This window comes from Centruroides sculpturatus, unplaced genomic scaffold, assembly GCF_000671375.1.
Source record: "Centruroides sculpturatus isolate CEXI.00-Female unplaced genomic scaffold, Cexi_2.0 scaffold1152, whole genome shotgun sequence".
NCBI classification, from domain to species: domain Eukaryota; kingdom Metazoa; phylum Arthropoda; class Arachnida; order Scorpiones; family Buthidae; genus Centruroides; species Centruroides sculpturatus.
Window position 1 is genome coordinate 29,979 of NW_019385397.1, and position 13,418 is coordinate 43,396.

Below are 13,418 nucleotides of genomic sequence, written 5' to 3' on the forward strand. Positions count from 1 at the left end.
GTAGCACCCCACTGATTTCCGTTATAAGTCTATGCAAAAAAATTTTTTCGTGCAAAATTGAAATTTTTTCGGTGCGATCTTTACACCATGGAAGGAAGGTACTGAGGGCATCATTTTTAAGCACTAAAAATTTTAAAAAATACACGCGTTTAAACACCCCGGGGGTTCTATATAACCCCGCGAGCCTAACCGTGGGTATTAACATAACAAACATTATTCTCTCACCATTATCATTTTTAAAACTATTTAAACTCATTTCTGACATCGATGTTATTAACTTTTTCAAGACAAGAATTACCATTTATTTACTCATTTATAACAAATTTTAATGTCACATCACTACATATCATCGAGCAAAGGCATGGTTTTTTTAATTTGTTAACTCCTGATTAACCGTCACCTCGGTTAACCGACCGCGTTCTAGTCGGCAAATTCAAATGTCCGCTAGTGATGTGGCGCTACAATATTTGGCTATGTCTTGGCTACTTTAATATTATTTTTGTTAAATTTTTATGTGTTTTAGCTGGCTACACTGGCTCGACCATGAAAGGGAGGCCAGTATTTAAACGAGACTTAATTGTCTAATTATAATTATTTAAACGAGACTTAATGTCTAATTAACATGGAGGATAATTCAACGCGAAGTAGGTTAATAGCGATATACTAATATTTTAATTACATAGGATATAATAATATACTACACTAATAATGGATTTTTTCATATTTTTCAGTTATCCGACCAACCCCAGTCCCCAATTGAGTCAAATAATCGATGCCTTTTATATTCTTATAAGTAATTTTGATATGTTTTTTTTTCACTTTCTAACAGAGTTTTCATGTTGTATAAAGTATTGTTTGATTCCTTGTTTCAGGTTTCATACACAAGTTATATTTTCAGTGTCATGAAGTCAATGGACAAGCTTATAACTGACTATAATGACATCCACTTGTAAACTCATTATTGTAAAAAAAACTATATATATATATATGTATATACACTAACTCGTTGAAATATAATGATACATTTTTTTTCTATAAACACAAGTAAAGAAATTCGATATTCATACTTTTAAAAACATATTTTATTTATTAATTAATGTAAAATTCAACTTCAAATGACTAATTCTTTATTTTATAAAAGACTAGCTGTTACCCGCAGCTTTGCCCGCAAGGATTTTGCAAGCAGAATATAAATGGGGTCTGCTTGCAAGACGCCAAGTATTTCAACAACCATAATAATCTACATATATATATATATATATATAAACGTGTATGTCCCTATATTTCACTTTTCGCCAGAACTATACATCGCACATGAATGGTGCTTGTATGTGGTAGTAGCCCCCAAGTCTCCATTCGTGCATAGGGGTGATTGCGTCTCGATAGCTATAAGAGTGCGGGAGACATGAGGCTGAAAGTGGTTGAAAGTGGCTTTCTATTACGAATGTTTTGTTCGAATTTGTTCGAATTAAATTCGAACATTAATTTCGAATATTGGTTCGATTATAGAACGATTGTAAACGTTCCAGAAACGTTGAAAATAGTTCGTTTGACTAAACGTATAAATTCTCTAATTAGTCTGGAATTAATTTGAATATTGTTCGAATTTGTTCGAAAAAATTCGAACAATATTCAAATATTTATGTATTATATTATAAATATTTATTCAATATTCAAATATTTAAACAATATTCAAATATAATATTCAAATATTTATTTTATGTTCGAATTTAATTCGAACATAAAATTCGAAAATTGGTTCGATTATAGAACGATCGAAAATGTTTCAGAAACGTTGAAAATATTTCGTTTGACTGAACGTGAACAGGAGACGTTCAGAAATAGAAACGGGACCAGGAAGTATTAATATAAAGCGGCATGAGAGATTTACAAGCGGTTTTTTGCGCTTTTGCGGGAAATCGAACATATTTTTATGCTCATGTAAAAATTCCCTGGAAACTTCTGGAAAGGGGAGACCTAATTCTTGCATTCTGTGAAAACGGGTAAGATTGGCTATAATGTAATTATCTTAATCTTCACTATCGTTACTTTTTGCCAACAAATAAAAACCTAGCGAAGCGGGTCCTTGTAGCTATTTGTTATATAAAAACTACCGCTGAGAATGATGAAAATTGTTGAAAATCAAACGAACTATTTTCAATTTGATCAATTTTCTAAAAAGTTTACAATCGTTCTATAGTCGAACCAATGTTCAATAACGGATTCGAATTTACAACGGTTCGAATATTCGGTTAAAAAATCATATTATAAAAAATATTTATAACAATAAATAAAATGTTATCAGTTTAATACACCTAAGTACTCAATGAAAACTAAACGTAGCTGAAAACAAAAAATCGCATCTAAAATAGAACAGTAGAAGCCATTTTTCTGGTTAAGCCTTCATTTTCTTTTTCTCCCCCCGCGGGGAATTTCAAAAATTATCTACTTAGTGTGCGTTTTCATGACGTACCCTAAGTGTTAACCAAATTTCATTTCTTTAGGTTCAGCGGTTTGCTCTGGGCGATAATGAATTAGTGACTCAATCAGTCAGTGAAAACAAGTAATTTTATATATTTAGATTTAACATTGGATGTTACTTCGAAATCTGTAAATAATATTTATAAAAATAAAATATAGTCGAAATGAGACAATCAAGTTAAATAATATTCTATTATATATTTCTAACAGCTTCAAGTTGTATTTAATTATTACCCCATGAAATACTGGTAAAACAAAGTTGAAAGTTAAATACACAAAAAAATAGAAATAAAAACTTTTTATAGCTGTGCCAGAAAATTACCGGTAAAATTTGATATTTGACAGTGAAATTAATTAACACCTAAACAACATGCACATTGCACAGATTACAAGTACAGTAAATTTCAGNCTTGTTGGAGAACAATAAAAACACTACACTCAACAAGCCACCAATAAAACTCAACTGCCTAACCTATAACCAAAGTCTCCTTTTAATTTGTTTTTAAAAAAAAGCGCTTGACAAACTTGCCCCGCATGTCGAAGTTGCCCCGGTCTCCCCTATATACGTTAATTAAAATTCATTAACTGAATAATTCTTTGAATTACATAAACATGCATTCGAGTAAAATTTTAAAATATCAAAATTACATAAGAGAATAACATTCTCCCAATTTGATGAACATGAACTTGAATGCGACTTTGCATTTTTTCAGTGAGATTGCTATCCAAAGTTCCGAATTTTCGTTACGCATCTAACACCTAAATACAAATCACTTAAAGTACAACGTCACGTGGATAAGAAAACGAACTGTTGCCTCTAATTTTTCAATGAATGCAATCAATTTTCTTCAGGAAGCTTCACAGTCTTTCCACTTACAAACGATTACACAATTCACAACATCAAAATTTATTTAAAATTCAAATTATATCAATATTTATTCGAATATCGATAACTCAGAAATGAATAATGCACTAACTCGTACAAGTATTACAGACAATCGTTCTTGCAAAAAACAGAAAATATTATCATTAGATAATAACGAGATTGTGAAATGTCTACATTCGTGAATTGCCGGATAGAAGTGTCGAAATATTCTCTGTTCATGTAAACAGCAAGTGATTAATGAATATTAATGTATTTTCAACAACTGCTGGCACATCACAGATATCACATCGTTCTGCTTTTGTTTCCACTAACCGATAAGAGTTTCGATGTGACATATTGAAACAGCGACGGCCATTGAGTTAAATGTTGCTCCGACTTCATTAATTAATGTACGCAAATATTAGTGTTATTAACGTGTAGTAATTACTAGTAGACGGATTTCTCAAATAAGACCTTTATAATTGAGAGCATCGAGACTGTCATCAAACATTTCTTGTTCTAGTCTAACAATTCGTATTAACAGTGAAATTTCTGTATTTCTACAGTCAAATTTAATATTTGACTTATTTAACATGATCGCCAGTATATTTACCAATAGGAAAGCTTTCAATTACGTGTTTCATTCTTAAACGCGTAATTTACAGAACTTACAGCAGAGCATCTTTTACTTCGTAGAACACCGGTCAATTGAATTAGAGAAGAGAAAAACGAATACAATCCACTCATTGTCTGAAAATAGTTAAGTATAATAAATATTACAGCACAGAAAAGTACTTTTTTTATTTATGATTATTCTCAAATATTTCACTTTCTTTAACAACTATACTAAAAATGCAAAATGCAATTTAAACTAAAAATGCAATTTTGAATTATAGCGTAATAAATAATTTTATATTATAAGAAATGATTACACATTGCTGATATTCACACTCTACAAATTAATAACGAATTAAAAATTCATGAATTGAAATATATTGTTTTTTTTTGCTAACTTTTAAAAGTAAACATGAAAGCAATTTGACTTTTATCATCGAAAATTTACAATTTACAATTTCGATATTCTGCTAAAAAAACTGAAGACAACACTATAATAAGACGTATTTACTCTTATCAAGAAATTTCTTTTGAGGTAAAACAACCCAGCCATAGATATTCCGAAAGGCCTCCTTCCGAATCTCTTCATGAAAGAAGTGATCTGAAATTATGCAATTATTAAAGAAAATAAAATCACGTAGGAAATAAGATTTATAAATAACGTACTTTAAATCTGTATATCGGCGACAAAATAGAAGAGTTACACTTTCCGATGTTAATAAAACTGTCGTAAATCTGAAGTATATTTATAAAAAAACATCATTTAGTTTAGTCTTTCAATGATTATATCTTATAAGTTGCATATTGATTAAAAGAATACTTACGATTGAGGTAAAAATTGATAATGCCCACGACACTATTAATGCTCCAGTGAAAAATGTCACCGCAATTACTGCAATTGCCGCACGAAAAATTACGTCAATACGTACGAAGAGAGCGATATATATATAAAAAAAACAGGTTTGATAGACAAAAAAACAGTAAACAAGAGGAAGAAACGTGTTCCATTTATCGTTGATTTCCTGAAATATATGCCAAATTTTCCAGAGTTTTTGCGTTAGTCGATCAATAAACAATTTTGTTTCATTCGTTTCAAACTGCAACTGAATAGAAATGTTTATCAATTTTTTTCCTAAAAGTAACAAAAAAATAACTGAAAAAAGAAACACACAAATTATATGAGACGCAACATACATTAACCAAAGTTCAATGCCGAAAACACAGAGCAGAGACATTCTATAATTGAACTGTGCCGATTTCAAAGCAGAATAACCAAAGTACGAACTAATCGTGGAGCAAGATAAAAGAATCAAAACGTAAAAAGAGAAATAATAAATAATGTAACCTTCATATTTTTTGATAAATTCTTCTTCTTCCTTAAAATCTTTCATCAAATAATGATTATTAAACTTTCTTCTTCGCAAAATACTGAATTGTACAGCTGTGTACAATGAAGAATTCCATGCAACGAATATAATGTAAAATTTATTATTTTCAAATATCGAAAATATTTCAATGCAAACACCTTCTGTCGCAATCGTTACTGTAAGCATTAATGCCATCGTCCATAAAAATACTTCGAGTAAATTCGTATAAATTGTAAAAAAGTTTTGATATCTTCTTGACTTTTCTTTTTGACAATTGCATGTTTCGAAAATATTCAAACTAAATACTTCGGAAACAGAAATTAAAGGTCGAAGTTTTGTGGTAATGCAATTGCTGTATGGCGAATGCATTTTGAACGAAACAAGCTTAAAGATTATTTCGGTGTGCAGTCGCGAAGGGCATGAAAGTTAATCGTTGACTTTAATTATAATATAACAAGTTGAAGATTAGGCAATATACACTGAGATAAATACAAAAGTTAAAATAAAGCTTTAGGTCGTTTGGTTTCCACTGAAATATCCTTTGACAGAAATACGTATATGAAAATATGGGTCACGATTGGTTGATAGACGCAATTGTGAAGAAAATCGATTGCGTGACGTAAACGAGTGTTTAATCCAATCACGTTACGGACTGTACGTGACTGAATTGTTGCTTGGAAACAATTCGCGATGAATAAATTTCAATTTGTATATTTTTTTAACACGTTATCTGATTGTATATTTGATATTTTTTTAAAATATTATGCCATATTGTTTTATTTTTCCAGGTAACATTATTCTTAAATATGAATACCATTTTATATTACTTTACAGGTTGAAGAATTTAAAGTGTCGGTTTGTGTTTACTTATTGTTCGATGTGTTAGGATTGAATAGACTTGGCACTGAATTACAATTAATTTACGAAAAGAAAATTTTTACTAAAATGCTATTATTATCTCGCTACTATTATCTCGAAAGTCTACTTTTTCTGTGTTATGTGAATCTTCTACTTGCCATCTCACTTCAACTTATTTGTCTTGTGCTTTCTTGATGCCTGTTTATATAAGAATTACGTAGACAATAACTAAGCACAACTGACTAACGATACTACTTTACTTATTAAAATATAGAGAATAGTTTTTATCTGATATTTGTATGTAAATATATTACTTGAACTTTTAAACTTCAAGGCTTTGATATTTTCGACACAAAACTGCACGAGTAAAATTTTATTGTATATTTTGTAAATATGGAGATTAATAATAGATGATAATTATTTATAATCAAATTTTATTTTTTTAATTTATAAAACAAATATGATGCCCAAAGAAAAATTTTTATGTTCATTTTAACACTTCATTTTCGATACTAAATACTTAATTTTATTGCTAAATTTTGATCAGTTTTTCTCTCCGTTAATTAGGTTAACCCACGGTTACGCGCGTTCAGTTACTCTCGCACGATAAGGCGCGCGGGGTTCGATTTCAGGGCTGTTTCAAAATTCAATTTTTCAAAACTCATAGTTTTTTTCGCGATTTTTTCATTTTGGATGTTTGTGGGCATGTGTTTTTGATGTATTAGTGAAAAAAACTACTTTAAATATATCGATTTTATTTATTCGTAACGAAAAAACAGAAAGTCCCCGTTTTTAGAAATTTTTCAAAAAAAATTGGTCGACTTCAAGAGTGTATTTTACAAACTGTAAACAAGTCTGATGCTATCTAAGCTGTCAATCGTCTTCCTGCATGTGTTTTTTAACTACCACAACAATAAATTCTTTGTCCGAAACCCCGGGCCAAAAATATCTATGAATTTCCAAAAATACACCATCTAAAATCATACAGCAACTAGGAGGAAAAGTGGAGATTATTTGCAGATAACATCGATAGTAAACTTCTTTTGCACTGTAATTGGTTAATTTATATGTCTGTTATTAGATCGACCTATAAAAACAATTGCTAGAAATATTCCCGCGAAATGCCACGCCCCCGAAGGCCACCACACGGAAGTATGTAAACAATCGCTACAAAATCGCGTGTTTTAATCTTTTTTTCCACTTCTAATTTGCTAATAATAAGTCGCTTGAAATTATTTAGACGAATAAACATGTTTTCAACACCATTTAGCAATAAATATCGCCAAAAAACGCCACCTTTCAAACTGTCAATGTTAAGTCTATGGGAAACTTTTTTGCCGTTTATTGGCTTTAAAAATTTTGTTTTTACGCCTTTTATGCTCTAATTGGTCATTTCTATCATGACTGACTCTATATCAACCAATAAGCTTTCCCTCAAAACACGAAGTCAGATCGACCCACCTCCGTTAGTCGCGCGAAAAAAAATTTCACCATTAGGCGCGCGGGGTACTGTAGCACCCCACTGATTTCCGTTATAAGTCTATGCAAAAAAATTTTTTCGTGCAAAATTGAAATTTTTTCGGTGCGATCTTTACACCATGGAAGGAAGGTACTGAGGGCATCATTTTTAAGCACTAAAAATTTTAAAAAATACACGCGTTTAAACACCCCGGGGGTTCTATATAACCCCGCGAGCCTAACCGTGGGTATTAACATAACAAACATTATTCTCTCACCATTATCATTTTTAAAACTATTTAAACTCATTTCTGACATCGATGTTATTAACTTTTTCAAGACAAGAATTACCATTTATTTACTCATTTATAACAAATTTTAATGTCACATCACTACATATCATCGAGCAAAGGCATGGTTTTTTTAATTTGTTAACTCCTGATTAACCGTCACCTCGGTTAACCGACCGCGTTCTAGTCGGCAAATTCAAATGTCCGCTAGTGATGTGGCGCTACAATATTTGGCTATGTCTTGGCTACTTTAATATTATTTTTGTTAAATTTTTATGTGTTTTAGCTGGCTACACTGGCTCGACCATGAAAGGGAGGCCAGTATTTAAACGAGACTTAATTGTCTAATTATAATTATTTAAACGAGACTTAATGTCTAATTAACATGGAGGATAATTCAACGCGAAGTAGGTTAATAGCGATATACTAATATTTTAATTACATAGGATATAATAATATACTACACTAATAATGGATTTTTTCATATTTTTCAGTTATCCGACCAACCCCAGTCCCCAATTGAGTCAAATAATCGATGCCTTTTATATTCTTATAAGTAATTTTGATATGTTTTTTTTTCACTTTCTAACAGAGTTTTCATGTTGTATAAAGTATTGTTTGATTCCTTGTTTCAGGTTTCATACACAAGTTATATTTTCAGTGTCATGAAGTCAATGGACAAGCTTATAACTGACTATAATGACATCCACTTGTAAACTCATTATTGTAAAAAAAACTATATATATATATATGTATATACACTAACTCGTTGAAATGTAATGATACATTTCTTTTCTATAAACACAAGTAAAGAAATTCGATATTCATACTTTTAAAAACATATTTTATTTATTAATTAATGTAAAATTCAACTTCAAATGACTAATTCTTTATTTTATAAAAGACTAGCTGTTACCCGCAGCTTTGCCCGCAAGGATTTTGCAAGCAGAATATAAATGGGGTCTGCTTGCAAGACGCCAAGTATTTCAACAACCATAATAATCTACATATATATATATATATATATAAACGTGTATGTCCCTATATTTCACTTTTCGCCAGAACTATACATCGCACATGAATGGTGCTTGTATGTGGTAGTAGCCCCCAAGTCTCCATTCGTGCATAGGGGTGATTGCGTCTCGATAGCTATAAGAGTGCGGGAGACATGAGGCTGAAAGTGGTTGAAAGTGGCTTTCTATTACGAATGTTTTGTTCGAATTTGTTCGAATTAAATTCGAACATTAATTTCGAATATTGGTTCGATTATAGAACGATTGTAAACGTTCCAGAAACGTTGAAAATAGTTCGTTCGACTAAACGTATAAATTCTCTAATTAGTCTGGAATTAATTTGAATATTGTTCGAATTTGTTCGAAAAAATTCGAACAATATTCAAATATTTATGTATTATATTATAAATATTTATTCAATATTCAAATATTTAAACAATATTCAAATATAATATTCAAATATTTATTTTATGTTCGAATTTAATTCGAACATAAAATTCGAAAATTGGTTCGATTATAGAACGATCGAAAATGTTTCAGAAACGTTGAAAATATTTCGTTTGACTGAACGTGAACAGGAGACGTTCAGAAATAGAAACGGGACCAGGAAGTATTAATATAAAGCGGCATGAGAGATTTACAAGCGGTTTTTTGCGCTTTTGCGGGAAATCGAACATATTTTTATGCTCATGTAAAAATTCCCTGGAAACTTCTGGAAAGGGGGGACCTAATTCTTGCATTCTGTGAAAACGGGTAAGATTGGCTATAATGTAATTATCTTAATCTTCACTATCGTTACTTTTTGCCAACAAATAAAAACCTAGCGAAGCGGGTCCTTGTAGCTATTTGTTATATAAAAACTACCGCTGAGAATGATGAAAATTGTTGAAAATCAAACGAACTATTTTCAATTTGATCAATTTTCTAAAAAGTTTACAATCGTTCTATAGTCGAACCAATGTTCAATAACGGATTCGAATTTACAACGGTTCGAATATTCGGTTAAAAAATCATATTATAAAAAATATTTATAACAATAAATAAAATGTTATCAGTTTAATACACCTAAGTACTCAATGAAAACTAAACGTAGCTGAAAACAAAAAATCGCATCTAAAATAGAACAGTAGAAGCCATTTTTCTGGTTAAGCCTTCATTTTCTTTTTCTCCCCCCGCGGGGAATTTCAAAAATTATCTACTTAGTGTGCGTTTTCATGACGTACCCTAAGTGTTAACCAAATTTCATTTCTTTAGGTTCAGCGGTTTGCTCTGGGCGATAATGAATTAGTGACTCAATCAGTCAGTGAAAACAAGTAATTTTATATATTTAGATTTAACATTGGATGTTACTTCGAAATCTGTAAATAATATTTATAAAAATAAAATATAGTCGAAATGAGACAATCAAGTTAAATAATATTCTATTATATATTTCTAACAGCTTCAAGTTGTATTTAATTATTACCCCATGAAATACTGGTAAAACAAAGTTGAAAGTTAAATACACAAAAAAATAGAAATAAAAACTTTTTATAGCTGTGCCAGAAAATTACCGGTAAAATTTGATATTTGACAGTGAAATTAATTAACACCTAAACAACATGCACATTGCACAGATTACAAGTACAGTAAATTTCAGATCATGCAATGCCAATATACTAATGAATTTGAAAACGAGTATCTTCACAAAAAATGTTCACATGTCCATTTCGAATTTTTTTTCTCGTTTTCTTTATATTCGAGACAGACACGTTTAACAGTATATACTATATTTACTTAATTATACGAGAATTATTATATTGTAAAAAAATCTTATATTATGTCTTTTTTCTTATTATTTCTGTATTTTTATCCATGATACATTAGATGATATTTAATCACTTAACCTCTAAACGTTTCTTTCTGGCATGAATCTTTGTCTACTTTTATAAAAATCAATAAGTACATTAAAATGTTCTACGTTAGTCACATTCCATAAAGTTATTAACGTTAAGTGATTTTGTAAAAAATAAATAAAATACGCAGGATACTCAATAACGACGTCTTGTATAAGATGTTTTAAAATAGCTTTTCTGATATAAACTGTGAGATATAAATTTCAAAATTTGATTTTATTTCGTAATTTCATAAAATTGAAGTGTATTTAGCCATTTTACAAATATCTTTAGATTCATTAAATTCCATTTTGCATTAAAGACGAAACAATGAGAACTATTATTAAAGTGCTTTATATAAGTTAATTAAAATTTATTAACTGAATAATCCTTTAAATTACATAAATATGCATTTGGTTAATATTGTTTAATTTGATAATTATTTAAGAGGAGAATACAGTAGACTACCCTATAATACTGTAGATACGTTCCGTTTTATATGAATTCCGTGTTTTACGATCACTTAAATACATGAGCCAATCACAGCCCAGTACGTATGCAGATTAGAGACAACGGCTGTTCGTAAAATTTTCTTACATAAAATTAATCGATTCTAAACTAATTTGACTCAAAATTTTCAAAACACGTATAATTTTTTCTGAATAATCCGTATAAACTACGCTATAAACAAAACATTGTAGGATCACTTATCCAGAGTGCACCGTTTGACGACGTCATTGCTTAAGATTGTTTTTGTCATGGAGCGGCTCATCGAATGGCGGGCGCGTGTATCTTGATAAATTATTTTTCTGCGAAAAATTTGCTGAACTTTGCAGATATCATTAACATAAATATAATTTTTATGGCCGTTAAATAATAAATGGTTTTTAGTAGATCCGCTGCTTATTTAAACTCAATGGTTTGTGCAGTAGCAGCTGTTTGTTTAGATTCGACCAATCTTATCGCGACACGAGTCGGCAATGATGTTTTACCGTATTATGCAAGTCTCTTTTACCGTGCTTATACGAATATGAGCGCAATTTTTTGCAGTATTATACGAATTCGTAATATATGAACCCGTCTCATAGAAAATCTACTGTACTGAAATTATATTTTTCGTAGTTTGCAAAATTGTTTATTACTCTTAATTACTTGATTATGTAATTACTCTTGTTTTTTTCATAAAACAGAAAATAGAAATAAAGTCAAATTCCTGTTGCAGTTTTATCTTTATTGTTCGATATGATTTTGAATGAAAGAAAAATGACACTGGACAAACTTTTACATAACATAAGATTCACAGTCATATAAACCAAATATTATAATATAATATAATAGAAAAGTTAGAACTACAGGTATAAGACAAAATAATAGGAACACCTGTAAAAGAATGTAAACTATTTATTAGTAGGGAGTTGGGCTACCGTTTGCCTGAATTATAGCTTGTATCCAACGTGGGATTCAGAAGTAAAGGTCGTGAAGAAAGTTTAAGGGAATTTGCAGCCATTCCTCCTGCAGAGCATTCCCGAGTTCATGTAGGGTGCGTGAAAGAGGAAACCGAGCACAGACTTTGTTCTCTAAAAAACTTCACACAGGCTCAATGATGTTGAAATAAGGGGACTGAGGACACCACGTGAAATGTTCCATTTCATCGTTGTGCTCACCAACCACGTTTGAATACAGCGAGCCGCTATTTCAGTGGTGGGGATGTGGCTGTTAGCAACCAAAGTCTGTATTTTGTCGTCCGCAAGGTTCTTGAAATTTTCCTGCATAAGATGCCATTTCCATACCATTGCCTTAATTTTGACGTGGACCGGAGTTATATTGGCTAGGGTAAGAAGAGCATCAGTAGGTGCCGTACGGTACGCTTTACAGATGCGGATAGCAAAGCCCCTTTGGGTAGATAAAAGTTTCTTTTTATTGTGGATAATAGACGCTCTGTGACCCCAGAGCTCAGCGGCGTAAAGTAACGCTGGCTCGATCGCACATTTATAGATGACTTTACAATGCTTGGCCGTGAGGCCCAGGTGTTTCTCGCAATGTGATGCATCATGTTCGATTTTTGCTTTATTTTGTGGCAGATGGTCTCAATATGGTGGTTCCAGATCAGAGTTGGGTCGAGGTAAATGCCCAAGTACTTAATTTCATCGAAAATGCATGACCACGCCCAAAAGCAGCGACACAAAAAAAGATTGGAGAAGAGAATGAGACCCGCTTTGAGCATCAAAGTGATTTCGCTTAGTAGTGTCTCCGAGACATAGTTGTGTCCCAAATACGGTTTTGCCGTTTTACTTGTTTGTATTTATAAACATGACTATTAAAATATAAGATAACAAACATACTTTTGAAACAATTCAATTATGTTACTTTTTACGATAATTTCATTGTTTTTATACAAGTCATATGCATTTCTATATTTCTATTACGCAACAACTTATAACACTTCTGCCTGTTTTTTATAAACAGTTTCAAGTTATAAATTAACTAGCAGATAAGCTCGGCGTTGCTCGGGCAAAAAGTAACGATAGCAAAGATTAAGATTATTACATTATAGCCAATCTTACCCATTTCAACATAATGCAAGAATTAAGTCCTCC